The sequence below is a fragment of the Neoarius graeffei genome, chromosome 22 (genome assembly GCF_027579695.1).
Source record: "Neoarius graeffei isolate fNeoGra1 chromosome 22, fNeoGra1.pri, whole genome shotgun sequence".
Taxonomy (NCBI): domain Eukaryota; kingdom Metazoa; phylum Chordata; class Actinopteri; order Siluriformes; family Ariidae; genus Neoarius; species Neoarius graeffei.
In genome coordinates this window covers 2,928,411-2,943,353 of record NC_083590.1, presented here as the reverse complement: position 1 = coordinate 2,943,353, position 14,943 = coordinate 2,928,411, and positions in this window count along the sequence as shown.

Genomic DNA, 14,943 nt, shown 5'->3' with positions numbered 1-14,943 from the left:
TATGTCTTCTGCAGGGATGTGATTTTTCCGCGAATTCGCGGAATTCCGCTTTTTTCACCTCAAAATTAAAAAAAAAAAATTTTTTCCGATTTTTCGCTCAAAAATCCGCATTCATATCCTATTTGTTCCGACTTTCAGTAATTCCGTCATTGAGATGAAACGAGGTACGTGATTGGCCCATCGCTCTGTAACAACCAATGAGCGCGCTTGTTAGATAGCTGTACGTAAGCTCGCTTCAAACAAAGAGTTGAAAGATGGCAGCCTCCGTGATCGAGCGTAAAGATGCACCTGATCATCAGTTTGGTGTGTGTTTTTAAAGTAAATAAACATGGGGAAGAAGAAAAAACAACCCAGCTCATTTCTTTCCCCATAATAAGCCTGTGAGTGGTGATGGTGTCACTGCACGTACGACGGAGTGACGAAGGTTGCCGTGGCAACGGGGCCTCGCACCATCTGTTGCTTCCTGGATGCACATGCGCACGCTATGAAAGCTGTGGCGAAAAGGTTAGCATCGGAGGCTAAACCTTCTGAGGAGAAAAGAAGGGGCGGTTTTTATTTCAGTTTGTTTTAGTTACGTCCGAAGAAACAGCAGTTTAAATCACGGCTCTAGTTTACAAATCAAAATGGTTACTCAGTGAAAACAAAGCAAAAGCTAGAGAGAGGGGGAGTGGTGTAGAGAGAGGGGGAGTGGTGTAGAGCGAGGGGGAGTGGTGTAGAGAGAGGGCGAGTGGTGTAGGGAGAGGGCGAGTGGTGTAGGGAGAGGGGGAGTGGTGTAGAGAGAGGGGGAGTGGTGTAGAGCGAGGGGGAGTGGTGTAGAGAGAGGGGGAGTGGTGGGAGTTTAACCCGGGAAAGTGAGTCTGTGAGGCGGCAGTGATGCTTGACCCCTCCCCCCTCCCGCCTCCTCTCACTTTACCTCAGAGTCTCTGCCAACTTCATCACCGATTATTTCACCTTTTTCACTCCAAGTTAGTTTTAATTTTTGCTCAAAACTTTTCCCACAGCGTGGATGTAAGGTAATTATACACAATTTTGATTTGTTTATTCAATATTAAAATGTTAGTGTAAATAATACATACTTGCCAACTTTTCAAAATTCTCATGAGGGAGAAAAGTGCATGAAAGACATTTTCAGTTGGCCGAGGGTCTGATGTGCGGTTGAAATGATAAAAACAGTGGAGCCCAATTAATTGCAAACACGTTTTTTGTGAATGTTGTTTAGTGAAAAAGTGATTTTTATTCTTGCATATGAAAATCCTCAAGTGAGTGAACACTGTACAGTTCTGTATATGAGTCAATTTCACAGAAAACGTATTTTTTTTGTCCGGACGTGTTTTGTTTACATTTTGAGATTTCTAAAACCTTTTTATGGTCTCATATGATAAAACATTATCAGTTCTACCTTGCATTTCAAAATTTGACTACTTTGGTTCATAAATGTGCATTTTGTAGCAAATTTTGGGGTCGAAAATGAGCAAAAATGGCTGTTCCACTGAAAAGAGACTTTTTTTTTCAGACATGATTCTTAATGTTAGACAAAGGTGGAATTGAAACTTTTTCATGTTCAACGACAAGACTGTGGAAACCACAATGGACATATGATGTCACAAATTGAAAATGCCATTAAGAAAAGATATTTTTCGATGTTTTGTTAATTTGTGTACCTGTCCCAGAGGTTTGTGTCAGTTCTGTTACCGTGATTAATCACATAACAAAAATAAATGCTCCCAAAAGCTATTATTGAAATTATTTGTTGCCAAGGATCTCCATATTCTCACCTTTTATATGGATGGCAGAATGAACTGAATCTGAGAATATTTACTTAAAAATTTCAGTTTTGGTAAGTAGTCTATGCATGACTAATTTTTTTGTGTCAATCCTGTCACCCTGTCTAAACGGGGTGTGCAGTAACTTAATCAAATATTAGAAGTTGCCATACATAAGAAGCAAACCGGGAGACTACCAGGAGCAATAGAGTTTAATAAATAATGGTGGATGAATTCTTATGTTGCATCATGTTTGTTTGAAAAGGCACATTTAGGTATGTTCAACTTCTACAGTAATTGAAAGTATAAATTTTGGTTTTCCTTATACAATTTTCTATTTATTCTAATGCAGATGATTTAATTTAGAATGACATTTTTAGGTTTCATGTTTTGGCTTTTTGTCAGTTAAGAATCATTGAAGTTACTATAGGGGCTCAGAGTTGCATGTTGACCATTAAATTGGCTTGAATTTGTTAATCATGACAAGTTTTTTCTTGTGTGTTTGCTTGCCATTTTAGTACAATTTTTAAGTCAGAAAACCCCAGAACCCAGGAGCTTCGGGGGGCTTCTCCCTCCCTTGTCCCCCCACCAGGGCACTGCCCTGGACCAGCTGGGGGCCTGCGGCCCCCAGACCCCCGGCTAAAATTTTCAGATAATTTCGCCAGCCCCAAATCACATCCCTGCTTCTGGTTGTGGCCCATTAACGGAAATCCTCAAGCAGGCGGCCAGGTGCTCTTCTTGCAGTCTGTTCCGAAGGTCTGCTTTGACCTAAAATGGCAAACAACTTGTTACTACAATGAGTCATGTGATTGTAGAGCTCACTCTGAAATATTTAATTAAGTGAAAGTGAGATTGAACTGAGGTGGGATTTGAGCATAAAAACAATGGGTAAATGTAAATTGAAATTCACATCACTGGTTTGCCTGCAGATGTCCTTACCCTGTTCATTGTGGAAAAGTCTCTTTCACAATTCATGCTTGACACCGGCACAACAAGGGCAATCGCTGCCGAGTGGCTGAGTAATGGGTTTATCTGCCCCCATTCATTGCACTCACTTGCTCAGAGTGTTATACCAATTTGACATCCTGACAAAGACAGCAAGCAGTTGATGTTAGGCCTACCTCAGTCACTACCTCTTCATCCTGAGGTGAATTTCGATCCCTCTTTTTGAAATAATTCAAAATGCTCTTGATCTGAATTAACGAAACAAATTTAGCATCAGTTTAATAAGGATCAGAGATTTTCTGTTCCAGCTGTAGCGTCTACAATAAGGCTGACATCGTCACCTGACATTCAACGCATTGCATTAAGGCCTACGTTAGTGGAGAAACACTCATCAGTAAATTTGAAAACGATCAAATTCTAGTCAAGAAGTTAATTTAATTAAGTAGGTAACTCACATTACATTCCCTTAATTATGTGGCCTAATAGCTTCACCTTTAGAAGGCAGCCTATTAGAAAAGGCTAAAAATAATTTAACGTCTTCCGTCTCACCAGTAACAAATCGCGTTAAGGCTACTAGCACAAATTCTCAAATGTGGCATCGAAGTTCGCTCTCTGTTAGAATAGACTACTTTTCCCTTTTAACATGTACATGCAGACCGAGATTAGTTTATCACTGCTGTCACTTCACATCTCCATCACTTGGATAGACTGCGCACATACAATGTCAAGCGGGAAGCACTTCGCCGGTGAATTTGGAAACGACCTGATCCTGGTAGGATGATAAAGTGAATTTGACGAATTAGATAACTACATAGGGCTAACTAATATTGCCTCAAAATAGCCTACTGTTGCCTTACAGAAAAGGTAGGTTTGCCAGTACGAAATGGACAAAGTAATTTTACTGAAACAATACACTTAACGTCATCCATCAATCAGTCCCCCCAGGATTCCGCGGGCCTTTTTTGTGATTGCTGCGGGCTAAAATGTCTGATGTTGCGGGGGTTTTCCAAAAAAATTGCGAGGAAAGTTGCGGTGTTTTTTAGGGTTTTTTTGCGATTACATTGCGGGAGGAAGTGAAAGTTGCGAGAAATTGCTGCGATTTTCTCTTTTTGTGATTAAAATTGAGTGATATGTTAAATATTAAGTTATTACTGAAAAGCTATTGATTAAAAAAACAGACACTGGGAAATGGTCCTATAAACAACTTTACCAATATAAAAGATTACCAGGACTACAAAAATGCAGAAAAATAGCCTTTACTTATCCAAATGCACCTGTTGTTTCAAAAGTTAAAGTGCAGAGAACCTCACAGCACAACATGAAGTTACCTTAAAATATAATATAAATGCCTCAGCTTTCATGTAAGAAAAAAAAACTATTAATACTAGTACTGTGTGCAGGCAGTCTCTCCTGAAGACTAAATTAAACAATAATTATAAACTAATAAAATAAATGGCTCAGGCTTCATAGAAGAAAAAAACAATTTGAACTGAATCTCACAGTATGATGCTGAAGCTGCCTAAACAATGGAAAATAAAATACCATTTTGGCAAAAATGTTGGCATCCATTAATTTCTTGTATTAAGTAAAAAAAATAATGTAAAGTGCACACAGTCCTTCACTGTAAACATAACACACTTTCAGTAACAGAATTTAAGCCTACATAAACACTGACTCGCACATGCAGTGTTGCCAGATACTGCTGACGTTTTCCAGCCCAAAATATGTTCAAAACCCGCCAAAATGCACTTAAAACTGCCCAATCTGGCAACACTGGAAGTAAGGCGGAAGGTAGTTTGTCGACGTCACCTCAAGATGACACCAACGATTGGTCAAATTTGCGGGAAAGTTGCGGTGATTGGATATAATTGCAACACCGCCCTGAATTTGCAGGGATTGGTTGAATTTGCATTGAAGTTGCAAATCGCAACATCACGAAATCCTGGAGGGTCTGATCAATGCGCTCTCCATACGCCTATAAAACGCAATAGCGTAGCCTAAATGTCACCTTCTCAATTGTGTCAAAGGCTACATAAAGTTGTATAAACTTACCTTAACATGTACCGGTAGATGCAGGCAGGATGTAGCTTATCAGAGTTGTCTCCTCATGCTGTCTCAGATAGGCAACGCACGCAATGTCAGGCTGGGTGCGTCAGTGTCGCTGTGCGGGTGGGCGGGCGCGGACTGAGACTATGGCGGCCCAAATTAGACTATGGCGGGCCGCCATAGTCTCGTCAATGTGTGGGAAACACTGCACAGGGTGTAAAACACATTATATGTATAAAGCTACCTAGGGAAGAGGGATCAGATCCCTGAATAGCTGTTCGCATAGGGTGTAGATCCAATTATTTTGGCCCAATCCCAATCCTTTCCCTGTACTGGTAGCCATGTTGGATGTTACATTGTGTTCAGTTTGCAAAACATTCTGGGAATTTTCTTCTCCCATTCCGTTTGGAGTCTGGATCCAGATATGCCCCATTTGGAGAGTGAGATGCCTACTACCCTTCGATCCTCAAAAGAAATGGGGCACCCTAGCCAAGGCGGTAGCACACAAAATGGAGGGGTCAGGCCAAGTGGTAAGATTAAGGGGGGAATTGGGATTAGGCCTTGATATATTGTGTTGCGCACTTATATACATAAGTAATGAGCTGAACCTCAAAACATTTCCTATTGGACACATAGTGCACTACACATGGTGTAGAAGTCATTATGTCATACCCTTTGTCAAGTAGTGAACCAAATCACTAATGACCCTGTACTGAATATACAGTTTCGAGCACTACATCTACACACTTCTTCTTTGATATAGTGTATACAGTAGTGTAATGATCTGGAGAATAGGAAGCTGAACTGATGGGCACATACATCGTGCACTACATAAGATCAATATCTCATTCCCTATATAGTGCACTTGTGTTCAAATCCCCTCGACAGCACAACTCCACCTGGTGTTCACAGAACAAGATGAGAATGGGATCTGTTTATGAAAAAAATACTAATAACCCCGAACATAATGGAGTTAGACGAACAGCAATCACCCCACATATAACAACAATAATACATGATATTAACTTTGTGCATAAACACTAGTAATGCTTGAGAACACACACAAAGGAACATTTAATCAGTTGATGAGCTTACATAAGCAAACTGTACAAGGAATAACTAGTGTTGCCAGACAAAACAAACCTTACCCGGTAGCACTTATGATGAATATGAAGGAAGATATCGCAAAAAAAGAAAAAAAAATTGACCTTTTTTATGACTTTGACCTTGTGTGTGAACATACTTGGCCAATAAACATGGTTCTGATTCTCATTTGCACACCGTTCTGCTCCCAGCCAGTCAGAACACATCTGAATGAATATGAAGGAAGATATCGTGAAAAAAAAAGATTTTGACCTTTTTGGTGACCTTGACCAGATGGCCCTCAAAATTTGGAGGTTCTATTTGAGACCAATGCCCATCTATCCTGAAAGTTTCATAAAGATTGGTCCAGCTGTTTTCCAACAATATCATTACACACCTGCCAACCTTGAAAAAATTTAATGAGTACAATTTTACAATTTCATGAGTACCCCCCCCCCCCCCATCAACCTCACCCCAACCCGGCGCGCATGCGCCCCCACAGACCACTGCTGTACTCACTCTAGGACCCAAATTGTTTTAGCGAAAAGTGCTAAAGACTCAAATTTTTCTTTAGCAATTTGCAATTTCGCTTAGCAAGAAATGCTAAAAGAACAATTTTCTTTTTAGCAAGATATGTTATACTTCTAAATGTTTCTTGCACTGACATAATATTGAAAAATGAATTGTTATTGTAGTTTGTTGGTGTTTCAATAGTGTTTGCAAGCTTGTTTCCTGCCTTTGTCTTTCCATGTTCTTGATTTATGTTCATAGCATGCTTATTTATTCTTGAATCCTCTTATTTTGATCATTTCATCGACTGTATATATGTAATGAAATTGTGTGTTTAATTTAACCCGCTAAATCTGGTTTACGGAGTCCATATTTTTCATTATAATTATATCTAACATCTGGTGTGATGTGCTTTGCATTCTTTAGTATCTATGCACCTTTGAGCCCTTAGGTTACGTTCACACTGCAGGCTGAAGTGACTCAAATCCGATCTTTTCGCCCATATGTGACCTGTACCCGATCTTTTATTGACAATATGAACGACACAGATACGATTTTTTCAAATCCGACCCAGGCCGTTTGGATATGTGGTCCTAATTCCGATCCCTATCCGCTCTTTTCATATGTGACTTCAGTCTGAACCGCCAGGTCGCATTCATCCGACTTACACCTCATCAACAAGCCACAAACGTCACTATTCTGCGCTGAAGTAGGCGGCGGGTCTCTCAAAAAAAGTTACAACAACATGGCGCATAATCACGGGCACAGATAGAGGGTGGGACTCGTCCCACCCAGATTTAAATTCACCTTGCTCGGTCCCCCCCACTTATAGGGAGGAAAAAACGTCTATGCTGTCTTTCTTTGCATAAGGCAAACCTCACGGAAAAATCAAAAGACTAATTACCATTCGGTTTATTGAGGTGCACAGCAGTGTATACATAGTTGCAACAACTCACATGAAACAAAACAAAGACTGATATTCGGTTGGTTGAGCTGCGCAGACTGCACAGGTTGCGAGCTCGAGCTTGGTTGCTATGGTAACCCACAACAAGTTTGACAGGCATATCGGGGTTGGGGTTGGTTTGCTGGCAGCTTTGTCCCCCCCAGTTCAAAAAACGTATCTGCGCCCCTGCGCATGACATCAATGCGAGGGACGCTTCGGGCTGTGAAGGTTCTGAATCTTCTCAATGGAAGGACGCAGAGGTTAGGGAGCTGATTTCCATTTGGGGGGATGCAGCTATTCAAGCTAGATTGGATGGATCATACCGCAACCGGGCGGTTTTACTTCCGTAAACACTGGCCATGCTCACTGCGTGTGACGTCGTCGTATCCTGCAATGCGCATGCGGAACACTTTTAGGTCGCTTTTCGTTCATACTGAGGATCACATACAAGTCGCATATATTTGTTAATGTGAACGACCTCACAAAAAAATCGGATTTCACAAAAAAATCGGAATTGAGCATTAAGCCTTGCAGTGTGAACGTAGTGTTTGTCACCCTCTGTAGTATGCTGACTGGCCTGTGTGGGTATGTGTGTGTATAATTGGGATCCGGGTGTGTGTGTGTGTTTAGGGGGAGGGGGTGTCTTTATGGGTACAATTGTGCTCATAAGTTTACATACCCTGGCAGAATCTATGATTCTTTGACCATTTTTCAGAGACTATGAATGATAACACAAAAACATCTTTTCCACTCATGCTTAGTGGTTGGGTGAAACCATTTATTGTCAAACGACTGTGTTTTCTCTTTTTAAATCATAATGACAACAGAAACTACCCAAATGACCCTGATCAAAAGTTCACATACCCTGGTGATTTTGGCCTGATAACATGCACAGAAGTTGACACAAATGGGTTTGAATGGCTACTAAAGGTAACATCCTCACCTGTGATCTGTTTGCTTGTAATCAGTGCATAAAAGCTGAGTGAGGTTCTGGGATCCAGACAGACTCTCGCATCTTTCACCCAGCCACTGATGGTTCTGGATTCTGAGTCATGGGGAAAGCAAAAGAATTGTCAACGGATCTACGGGAAAAGGTAGTTGAACTGTATAAAACAGGAAAGGGATACAAAAAGATATCCACGGAATTGATAATGCCAGTCAGCAGTGTTCAAACTGTGATTAACAAATGGAAAATCAGGGTCTCTGTTAAAACCAAACCACGGTCAGGTAGACCAACAAAAATTTACGCCAAACAGCACAGAGACGAGCCTCAAAACTTCTGGAACAAGGTAATTTGGAGTGATGAGAACAAAATTGAACTTTTTGGCCACAACCATAAACGTTACATTTGGAGAGGTGTCAACAAGGCCTATGATGAAAGGAACACCATTCCTACTATAAAGCACGGAGCTGGATCGCTGATGTTTTGGGATGTGTGAGCTACAAAGGAACAGGAAACTTGGTCAAAGTTGAAGGAAAGATGAATGCAGCATGTTATCAGCAAATACTGGAGGCAAATTTGCATTCATCAGCCCGGAAGCTGCGCATGGGACGTACTTGGACGTTCCAACATGACAACGATCCAAAACACAAGGCCAAGTCGACCTGTCATTGGCTACAGCAGAACAAAGTGAAGGTTCTGGAGTGGCCATCTCAGTCTCCTGACCTCAATATCATTGATCCACTCTGGGGAGATCTCAAGCATACAGTTCATGCAAGACAGCCCAGGAATTTACAGGAACTGGAAGCTTTTTGCCAAGAAGAATGGGCAGCTTTACCATCTGAGAAAATAAAGAGCCTCATCCACAACTACCACAAAAGACTTCAGGCTGTCATTGATGTTAGAGGGGGCAATACACGGTATTAAGAACTGGGGTATGTAAACTTTTAATCAGGGTCATTTGGATGTTTTTTGTTGTCATTATGATTTAAAAATAGAAAACACAGTTGTTTATCAATAAATGGCTTCACCCAACCACTAACCATGACTGGGAAAAAAGTTTGTGTGTTATCATTCATATTCTCTGAAAAAAGGCCAAGAAAGCAAAAATTCTGCCAGGATATGTAAACTTATGAGCACAACTGTAGGATGAAGGGAGCTCAGGGAGTTAAAATCAATGGTTGTTTCTTATAAATTAATCTCATAACCCAAATATAATGATATTCACCATTAATTTCTCAAATGAAACACTTGCAGTCAAAACTTTGAACCATGTGCGTCAAAACGCTCTGAAAACAAGGTACACTTGGTCGATATATCCTGGTTCATCTGTGAGTTCTTCCAAAGTTCTGTCAGGGTTGATATTATGTAGAAAATACGTCTTTAGAATGGTTATATCGTGTTTTTATCCCTAACTGAGAAAGCTAACAGAATATTCTAATATGTTATCTCACTTTTTAGATAAGTTTTTGTCATACATAAAGTCGGATAATTTATTTTAAACAAACCTTGCTATAATCTTGTTCACTAATGAGCGAGAATTGCCGACATTATCAGCGCAACTCGAAAATTGATCATTTTATATGTAAGGTCCGATGCTATTGGAAGACGTAATTTGCGGTCAACCAATAAGAAGCTTCGAAACTCGGGGGCGTTGGTTATAAATCAAAACATCGAAGATGGACACGAAAGGCAGGGCCTGAATTTCATTTTTCAGAATGGGGGGGGGGGGAATTCCCCCCCTCAGTGACTCAAATGGGGGGGATTTACACAGTTTGGGGGGGATTTATACAGTTTGTGGGGAACGCTACTTGTGGGCTTAAATAGCTTAGGTCTTACCTTCTGCCGCTACTCAGATTGAAGATCTCTACAGTATGTAACCTTTTGTCACCATTTGAGGGATCCTTTTTAGTAGACTTTTCATTTTGATATCTCCAAATTTGGATAGCATTGTCAGACAAAGGCCGGGTGGATAAATGCAAGTATTATTCCCACCAGCCGTCTTAGATATGGACTGTTCAGTTTCGGGTGGAGGGTAGAAAACCACCACAAAATGAAAGAGATCCTTTACAGCATGACATCACTGACTGACTGTATTATGCCATCAAACACCAATAGCCGTTTTCTAGCAGTGCGAGTAAGGCTCTAGGAAGAGTTTGGAAGGTTGTGTGCCTTTTAGTTAAGCTAATTTTACAACCTCCTTAGTGTTGCTTTGCACAGCTGCTTCTTCCTCATCCTCATGCACTCTTCTTTAAGTGTCACTGCTTTGTTTAATTATAAAAAAAGAAAAAAATCAGTCTGTTCTTAACAGCACTCAATGAATTTATTGACACGAAAAGTCTAACTTAAAATCTAACTTAAACCAGTCTGCTGACTTTTCAGGATTCTCTTAACTGTTTGTGTTATTTGTCTCTTCTTTTAGTGGCCATCTCTTTAATCAGTGACCTTTGCTTTTTCCTTTTATAACATTTTTATATCATCTTTTTTTATCAACTTTTATATCATTTTTCTATTCTCATGTCTGATCTGATCATCCCTGTCCTCTGTTTAATGGCTACAATTAAAATAAGAAAACACTATCAAACTGTTCTTAACACTGAATGAATTTACAAACTTTGTTTCAGTCCACATATAGAACGTTAACATGACAACAGTCTTTGTTGACTTGTCAGGATTCTCTTATACCATATAGCCCTGTCTCCTGCGTCATATGCCATCTTTAATTTAAAAAAAATCAAATTGTTCTCAACACTGAACAATTCATCTTTGCTGAGTGCAGGATTCTTGTACACATGTAGTCTTTCCTACTCTTTCTCCTAGTGGTCCTCCCTTTTGTCAGCATCAGTGTCCTTTTTGCTTTTCCTTGTAAATACTTTTTTTCTTATAGCCATGCTCTGATCTAATCCCCTTCGCAACGTCGACGTTAACGTTAGCTGTCTCGTCCTGTGTATTCTCAACGGTATCACTCACACTGCTATTACCACCATCGGATTCAGGAGTTTTCCTCTTAGCAGGGGAAACTTCTGCCACTGCACTTGTACGTTTTAGCCAGCGGTCCATGTGTTTTACAGCTAAAGTCCGAGAGAGGAAGAGTGCGCGCTGTGTGTGTGTGTGTGTGTGTGTGAACTGTCTGCGTCTGCTGGTTTTTTCTCTGAGTAGGCAATGGGGGGAGATAAGAGGGGGGTCAGTCAGTAAAAGGAGGGTTAAATTCAAGTAACCTTGAGAACAGAAGGTAGTCGCGCATTCACACTGATCCATTATTAGATTGCCGTTGTCAGGCAATGCAGTAATGTGTGCGGGAATCTCTCGCATTAGAATCATTAAAGGTGCGGGAATTTTAAAAAATATGCGCAATACCCGCAATCCCGCGCCCAAATTCAGGCCCTGAAAGGTACTGTTTATCTTGAGAAATTGCAATTGTTTGATGGATTTTGCTTAAACTTTAAATGATTTTCGCATAAAATGCGAATACAGATGATTTTCTTTTCGCAAATTGGAATAAAACTTCGCAATTTGCGGACGTGCGAGTGGCTAGCGTGAGCCCAGACCACCACCAGCAGACCAAAAACACACTTTCAATCCAGTTTTATTGATTGACCTTGGGAACATAGTCCAGTTTTGTAAAACATTCCTATTGATAGACTTTGGGAAACTGTTATTGATGGCTCTTGGGAACTTCCTTCCGTTTTGAAAAGCACAACAAACATTAAATAGTTGGTGAACGAGTATAACGTTCACGAGGGGTTAACAATGTCGGTTTATTGGGCTGACCTAATGTTTTTATTTTACCTTTCCAGTGATCTTTGCAGAATGGATTGTTGACCATCATTGATGAAATCTCTCTTCTCTAACCGATGTTTCAATCCCCGACTCGCTCTCGCCACCTCTGGCTGCACCGCTGCACTCAAGTCAGAGACGCGAAGGAGGAAGGGGAGGGGTGAGGAGGGCGGAGCCACACGCTCTGGAAGAGGGGCGGGGGGATTGGGCAAAGCGTTCCATTCTGGCTTTGAGTTCTCTCACAGATCAGCGCTATCAACTTCAGCGAGAACTTGACTGAAATGCGAGTTCAGACGATATGCGTACTTTTTAATGTGAAAACGTACAGTCATACAATGAGGTAAAAAGTCGTAGCGGCTACGCAAAATGCGTACAGGTTGGCAGGTATGTCATTAACAAAACAAACAACGAAAGCTCACCAAAAGCAATACCTCGCCCCCTGGTGGACTCTGTCCCAGGTGAGGTGGTAATAATAATAATAATAATAATAATAATAATAATTAAAGCCGCAAGCGGCCTTGACGGGCCCTCGCGCCAGCGGCCAGGGGGGGCGGGGGCATGCGTCCCCGCGAAATACCGTAAAGAGTCTGCTTGCCAAGTTTGACCAATCAGAAGCTGCAATATCATTTGTGCCATAACCAGCACCCCCAGGGGTGAAAGTGCACAAAATTTGGCGGATATGTCAGGAGAGCTATGAAGAGTTTGCGTATGAAGTTTGATGACAATTGAGTAAATAGAAGATGAGAGATAGATTTTTGAAGAATAAATTTTTTGGTTTTTCCCATGTCAGAAGGTGGCGCTATGCTGTACATGAGCGATTATGAGTTGGAGAAATAAGTGTCTACAACAGCAATGCACTATCACAAGGTAGTGGTGTGAAGGAAAAGCATTATGGAATTATTTACCAAAAACCCGTTTTGGAGAAATTGCGTCGGCCAAAAACAGCGCCCCCCATGGACGAAAATTCCCAAAATGTGGTGTACATGACATGGGCGGTAGTAAGAGGGTGGCCGTGAAGTTTGACCAAATTTGAGGAAAGATTGGATTGTTTGCCCAAAAATAGCGCCCCCAGTGGCGAAATATCACAGAAAATGGGGAACATGTCAGAAGCCCAATGAGGGATTTGCGTGTGAAGTATGAGCAGTTTTGAGCAATTAGAAGATTTGTTATGAATTTTTAAGCATGTAAAATTTTGCATTAAAAATTGATTGACGTATAACTTCTGAGCGGTTTAAGCTACGTGAAACTTATTTAGTAACTTTTGTCAGCCATGTCTGTAGATGATGTGTATCAATTTTGGTGACATTCCTATGAACAGTCTAGGAGGAGTTGCGCCGTCTTCATGGCCATGCATTTCGCACAAAAGTGAAATTACCTCACTTCCTGTTGGGCGTGGCTAATGCATTGGCATTACATTTTTGTCCGGCTTAGTGAGATACATATGCGTACCAAATGGCATGCCACTCCTACAAACTACATGGCAACCAGGCACCTTAAAGCGGGAGGCCAAAATCACAACGAGTTAGGGGGCGCTATAGAGGCCCTGAGGCCCGGCTGGATCTGGGCTTTTGGTTCTCAGTAGCGGTGGCAGTCTAAGAAAAAGGAGCCAAATTTCGTGCGTTGTCGACCATGGCAAGCGCCCCAATAAGGGTCTTGAAAAGAGTTTGCTTGCCAAGTTTGACAAATCAGAAGCTGCAATATCATTTCCGCCATAACCAGCACCCCCAGGGGCGAAAGTGCACAAAATTTGGCGGACATGTCAGGTGAGCTATGAAGAGTTTGCGTATGAAGTTTGATGACAATTGAGTAAATAGAAGATGAGATATAGATTTTTGAAGAATAAATTTTTTGGTTTTTCCCATGTCAGAAGGTGGCGCTATGCTGTACATGAGCGATTATGAGTTGGAAAAATAAGTGTCTACAACAGGAACGCACTATCACAAGGTAGTGGTGTGAAGGAAAAGCATTATGGAATTATTTACCAAAAACCCGTTTTGGAGCAATTGCGTCGGCCAAAAACAGCGCCCCCCATGGACGAAAATTCCCAAAATGCGGTATACATGACATGGGACGTAGTAAGAGGGTGGCCGTGAAGTTTGACCAAATTTGAGGAAAGATTGGATTTTTTGCCCAAAAATAGCGCCCCCAGTGGCGAAATATCACAGAAATTGGGTAACATGTCAGAAGCCCAATGAGTGATTTGCGTGTGAAGTATGAGCAGTTTTGAGCAATTAGAAGATTTGTTATGAATTTTTTAGCATGTAAAATTTTGAAGTGAAAATTGATTGACGTATAACTTCTGAACGTTTTATCCTACGTGAAACGTATTTAGTAACTTTTGTCAGCCATGTCTGTAGATGATGTGTATCAATTTTGGTGACATTCCCATGAACGGTCTAGGAGGAGTTGCGCCGTCTTCGTGGCCATGCATTTCGCACAAAAGTAAAATTACCTCACTTCCTGTTGGGCGTGGCTATGCATTCATAGAACTTTTTTTGTTCGTCTCAGTAAGATACATATGTGAACCAAATTTCGTTCCTCTACGACAAACTATATGGCAACCAGGAGCCTTCGAAAAAAGGCAAAATTTTCAAGGCGTTAGGGGGCGCTATAGAGGCCCAGAGCCCCGCCCAGATCTGGGGCTTTGGATCTGAGTAGCGTAGGGGATGCCGATAAAATGATCCAAAATATGCGCGTTTTCGTCCACAGGAAGTGCCCCAAAAAAGGCCGAACAGCGACCGCGACTAAGGAATAATAATAATAATAATAAGAATAATAATAATAATAATAAAAAACCGAACAAGATCAATAGGGCCTTCGCCCTATAGGGCTCGGGCCCTAATAAAGTGACTGACAAGCAGTAAAGAGGAAAGCAGAGTGAAAGACAGAAGAAAACAGATGAGTCTTTAAAGACATGCTGGCTGTGTGAAGAAAAT